The 6,013-nt window shown below is 37.9% G+C and overlaps 1 pseudogene; it reads left to right on the top strand.

Moving 5' to 3' along the window:
- LOC101312079 overlaps positions 1–6,013 on the top strand; it is a 36,908-nt pseudogene that overhangs the window by 29,822 nt on the left and 1,073 nt on the right.

Raw genomic sequence — 6,013 nt, 5'->3', positions numbered from 1 at the left:
CAGCATCTCAACTACAAATTGCACATCACACATATTCATTGAACATTTTAGGTAGATGCAGCTCGATTTGTGTGCCAACTGTTTATAACTTGAATAGATCTATGTTCCAAACTGCAAGTGTATGCCCCGGGTTAAAGACTTAAATACATCCTCCTTGTGTTTTGTAGCATCAAGGACAATTTGAAGGGCCTATTGACCTAGACTATGTAGTACAATATGAAGGGCTTATGAGCTAATGAAATGCAAAAGAAGAGAAATATGATATAAACCTTGGCTACAAATATTGAACGGGTACATAACGATGCAGAGCTATAAATCTTGGCTATGAGACCAAGTAGGTACTGTAATATTGCGTGTTTGAGATTTTGACATTAGCATTAGTTAATACAAATGAGATCGTGCTGATAAATAGAAAGTCCAAGTCAGAATGTATAAATATTAGAAGGATGGAAGAAAAAGAAAAGAAAGCATAAACATTCCTCCTAATATATTACCTTTTTTTTTGGCAGAGCTAGTTTACTACTTGAAATGGAAAATCAATCTAAGAACATATACATCAAAGTTAAACATAAGTTCTGAGCCACATCGGGACCTCATACTTTGAGGGGATAACATTTTCAAAACATTCATGTCATAATCTAGAATGCCTGCATTGTTGTATAGAAAAAGCTGATCAAATGCATTAGCATTGTCATAAGGTATAAGGGCCAATTAAGAGTCCAATATGAAAAAAAAAAACAAGGTTAACACGTAATTAGCATTGTCAGGTTTATATTGTCTACCTATTTTGAGATATATTTGTTTCCACACTTTTTTTCAAATGCATATGTATGTGGTCTCTGCTTTGCACTTGTGGTGTGATTTAAGAAATGAAGTCTGCAGTCTTGCAAGTTCTGCTTGGCAGCATCGTGGATGAAATGCAAGCACTATCATTAAAAAACTAAAATTTATTTTAAGAACTGAAGATGTAATATGATTAGAAACGGTGTACCTTGCTAAAACTCATTTGCCCTCTTCAAAGTCTTCCAACAACCCAAAGTTATTGTTACCTGAAAAATCCAAAGAAAAACATTAGTTTCATGACTACAGAATAAAAAAGAAATAGGGTAGTCATTTATAGGTAGCTAACATTTAGAACAATTATAATGTATAACTTAGTCATCAATCCAAAACCTAATAACAAAATGCCAGAAGGAAAGACAATATCACGAAAGTTCAATTTTGTTTATTTCATGAGAGAGCATACATTAAAAATACATTTAAGAGACTGGCCCAACTTGTAATACCTTGGAATATTAATATTAGTTTCTAATATTATTTGAGAATTTTTGAGTTAGAAGTTAGTGTGTTTTGAGGTTCGAAGGAAGAGCGGAGGTGTTCGAGAGATTTCTTTGTTAGAAATACGTTATTTTGAAGGGTCAAGAGTTGACTTTTTAATCTGTTGGGTTTCTCGAGAAACTTCCTTAACAAAAGTTGTAGAGCACGACGATATGAGTTTGTAGACACGTGGCACGCGTAAAACGGACTTTGTATGAGAAAGTTATGGTCAGAGAAAGTTAGTTTCCAGATTTGGGAAAGTGTGTAAGTAAAAAAGTGTTGTGGGTTATTTTTAGAAACCCTAAAAATCAGTTTCACTTTCTCTCTCCTCTCTCCCGAGCTCCCGACGCCTCACGCATGCCAGGAATTTCGCCGGCCGGAAGTCCGCCGTCCGGCCACCGTTTCGGCCGCCACTGGTCTCTTTTGGATCGCACGGCCACTCTCTTCCCTCCTGTAGTGGTGCGACGCCGTGCCTGGAGCTAGAGGAGGAGCACTGGGCTGGTGAAGCTCCGGTCTACATCGCCGGATTTTCTTCTTCCGACGGCGAATTTGGTTGAGGCTTGGTAAGTCTTGCTCTCCTCCTTTGCCTAGAGTTGTTTATGCCTCTTTGGTGACCTAAAAATAGAAGTTGGGCGCTGGTTTTTGCAGATTCGAAGTTTGGTTGTGGGGTGGTGTTTCGAAGCGTTTTCCAGCTGAACTGGTTGAAACCTCAAGTATTAAAGTTGTTCACCTTGCTTCAATCTACAACTTTGCTGTTGTGAGTTTCCCCAAATTTTGAGGTTGGTGGAGGAGCGTGGGGCTCACTCGCCGCTGCTGTGGCGGCACGTGGCAGCACATCCGGCATTGTTTATGGCTTTAGTTTGCTGTGGTTAGCTAGCTCTTGCTGTGGTGAGCATGTTGAGAGGTGAAAATTCTAGGTTGTGAGCAAAGATTTCATGTTAGGACATTAAGTTTAAGCTTAAGCTTAGGCTTGTGTGAGGTTTGAGTTTAGGTTTTGAGGATTGGAGGCAGCCTTATTTAGTCGTTACGAGTTCGTAGACACGCGGCACGCTTAAATCGGAAGTTGGGAGAGAAAGTTGTGGTCAAAGGAAGTTAGGTTCCAGGTGTGGAAAGTGTTTAAGTAGGAAAATGTGTGTGGGTTATTTTTGGAAACCCTAACACTAAAAACAGCACTCTCTCTATCTCTCTCCTCACTCTTTTTTTTTCTCTCTTCTTTTCCTTCCCTCTCTTCCTCTCCCGAGCTCCCCCGAGGACCAAATTTCTGCCGGAGCTAGCTCCGCCGTCCGGCCACCGTTTGGACCTCCACCGGTCCCGTTCGGCTCCCACAAGCGTCCTCTCCAAGGCTGGGCAGCTGCTGCTCGGTGTAGCACGCCGGAACCGAAGCTTAGTAGTCGGAAAAAGGGCTGTTGTGCCACGGTCGGAGCTGCCGTATACGGCGGCGACGAGGTACATCCTTAGGTGAGTCTTGATCCTCTCCTTCCCCTGGTAGTGTTTAGGCATAGATTGAAGCAAGTTTTTAAGGTTTTGAGGCCGGTTTTGCAGATTTTGTCATTGATTTTCTGGTCACTGTTCGGGACGGTTTCCGGCCGGTTTCGGCCATTTTTGGTCGAAGTCTCAGGTATGAAAGTTGTTCCCCTTGCTTCAAGCTTCAACTTTGTTGTTAGGAGTTTTCTCAAATTCGGAAGTTTAGGGAGGCGCGTGGGGCCCACTCGCCGCCGCCTGTGGCTGCGCGTCCGGCTGAGTGGCGGCCTTAGTTTCCTATGGTTAGCTAGTCCTTGCTGCTGTGAGCTTGTTGAGTAGTAGTATGGCTATATTTTAAGCAAGGTTGGCATGCTAGGACTTAAGTTTAATTGTGTTCATTAGATCGAAAACTTAGAAAGTTTGATCTTGAAGGTAGTTTGGTTGTTGTTAAGTGTTCAATGACCTTGGGAGGTCTTGGAGGAAGGATTTCCCTTCTTGGGGGCAACCTTTAAGTTAAGAGTACTTTGATCCTTGTTGTGTTTGTTACTAAGGTTAATATGTGTGTTATTTTAGGTGATTTGTGAAATTGTGAGTTGGCTTGCTCTTGTGTTTTGCGGAAACGCAGCGGGCTATCTAGGTGAGTAAATCTCACCAAGGTTCACATTTGAACCTAATGATAATAATAATGATGATGATGTTGGTTTTAATATTATGCTTTTAATTGTTTTAAAAAAATATATGAGCTTGATTGCCAACGGCTCATAGGTAAGATAAAAACAAGTCTTCTTTATATTGTGATGTTGAGAATAATGATGTGATATATATTATGTTGTTGAGAATAATAATTGTGATAGTGTTGTTGAGGATAAGGTTGTGAAATTTATTATGATTGTTTGATAAATAGCCAAACCGGGTTCCAAGCCCTTTTTGGGTGATTGGTTGCGGTTAAGATGCTATTTATCATTTTTGTGTTTGATATTAGACAGTCAAACCGGGTTCCAAGCCTTTGGCCGGGTGATTGGTTGCTGTTAGGAATAGAGCTCTAGTCCGTCTGTCAGTGTAGGTCATGGGAGATACTGTATAGTATCTGGGACTCATGGGTACACATAGTGTTGTTGTAGGTCATGAGGGGTATTTTATTAAATATCTGGGACTCATGGGTACATTTCTTGGGTAATGTGTTAGATGTGTGGTTTTTAATTATTGATCCAATCTCTCTTGTGAATATTGGATGTGATTAAATGTTGTGTTGTTTTTTAGTTTACTCATACGAGCTTTTTAGCTTACCGGGTTTGTTGTTTACAACCCGGTGCACCATTTCTTGGTGTAGGGGTTACACCTGCAGGTGAGGATCAGCAGGGTTGAGGTGGAGGCTTAGTGGCAGGGTTTTTTTTGTTGGGTTTTGGTTGTTCATTGTATATTCTTTTTATATACACTGGGTTATGATTTATTAAACTCATGTGAGAGTTTCTTTTTCTTGTTCTCAAGTTATGTAAAAAAGGAATTGTAATTTAACTCAATTTGGTGTTGTGTGTAAATTTACATTACGCATTGAGTTTATTTTCCTTGATTTTTGTTGAAACAGGTTTTGGGATTTTAATATTTTAGGATATATCATGCCAAAATTTTTGAAATTTATCTTTCGAAAATTGGGGTGTGACAGGTTGTCCTCTTTTGGGCTAAGGTTAGTTTGAGGGTGTTTTGTTATCCTTTAATCTGAAGGTGCTAATTAAAGGCTATCAATTGTGTTAATTAGGTAGCTTGTGGAATTGATTTGAGCTTGGCTCTTGAGTTTATTGTGAAGACGCAACGGGAATATTTAGGTGAGTAAATCTCACCAAAGTTCATATTTAGACCAATTATTTATGGTTATTGTGATGATGATTATGATAATTAAGAGGATGATGATGATAAGGTTTATAATGATAAAATGATGATGAATTTTAATGATGCAATTGTTGATGATTATGATGTTTTTAATTTAAAAATTTTATTTTTTGTTGTTTTAAAATATATGAGCTTGATCGCAAACGGCTTATAGGTAAGATAAAACAAGTTTTCCTATTATATGATTATTTTTAAGGTTCATGAAATTATAATATTTTTGGTTCTTGATAGGTTATTCTTGTGGGAATACTATGTCTTGTGCATATAAATATGGGAAAATTTCCGTATTATTCTATGTGATGTTAGGTTGAGTTATTTTTTAGAGTTACTCATACCGGCTTTTTAGCTTACTGGGTTTGTTGTTTACAACCCGGTGCACCAATTCATGGTGTAGAGGTTAGACCTACAGGTGATGATTAGCAGGGTTGAGGCGGAGGCATAGTGGCAGGATTTTAGTTTCTGTGAATTTTATTTTATTTTATTATGGCAGTTTGTTTTTAAGCTCATGTGAGCGACTTTATTATTATTAGACTTTTGAAGTTGATGTAATTAAGGAGATGTAATGTTTAACTCGGTTGATGAATTGTTGACATTTACATTTCCAGTATTTGAATTTAGTTTGGAAGTTGTTGAGCAGGTTTTAGGATATTAAGATTTGTGAGTTATATCATACCCAAATTTTTGAAATTTATCCTTCGAAAATTGGGGTGTGACACAACTTAAATGGGATATGATAGCTTCTTTATGGTCTAACATTCTTGCCAATACATTATCCTCATTTTGTTCCGGGTTGTACTGCCCTTCTTATCTGATTAAAAAAAGAATAGCCTATTCTTTAGTATCTCATATGGGTTCATAATTATAGGAATTGGTTCTATAAGCGATACAGGGCTCAATGGGACAATTTTACAAATAATTTCTCACATATTTATTGGTGCTGTGTTTTTTTTCTTGGCCGGAACGAGTTATGACAGAATACGACTTGTTTATCTCGACGAAATGGGCGGAATGGCTACCCTAATGATATAATATATGATATAACACAAAAAATGTTTCTTCTATCTTTCATGATGAAAGTGAAAGGTGAATAGATAAAGAATAATAAAAATCAAAAAAGATATAATTGAACAACCGTACAGGCATCTTTTGCGCATTGCATACGGCTCTATAATGGAATTCGCCTTTTTTTACCTTACTTACATTGAAGAAATATAAAATAAATAGCAAATCACATATACATCCTCCAAAAAGATTTGAAACACAAATAAATCCACTTGTGTTGTTGTTAAACAACTAAGGACAGTTTTTAACAATTAAGGACAATCTTTTTCTGCATGCCATGTGTTAT

The sequence above is a fragment of the Fragaria vesca genome, linkage group LG6 (assembly GCF_000184155.1).
Source record: "Fragaria vesca subsp. vesca linkage group LG6, FraVesHawaii_1.0, whole genome shotgun sequence".
In the NCBI taxonomy this organism is placed as follows: Eukaryota; Viridiplantae; Streptophyta; class Magnoliopsida; order Rosales; family Rosaceae; genus Fragaria; species Fragaria vesca.
This window is presented reverse-complemented; position numbering and strand designations above follow the sequence as displayed.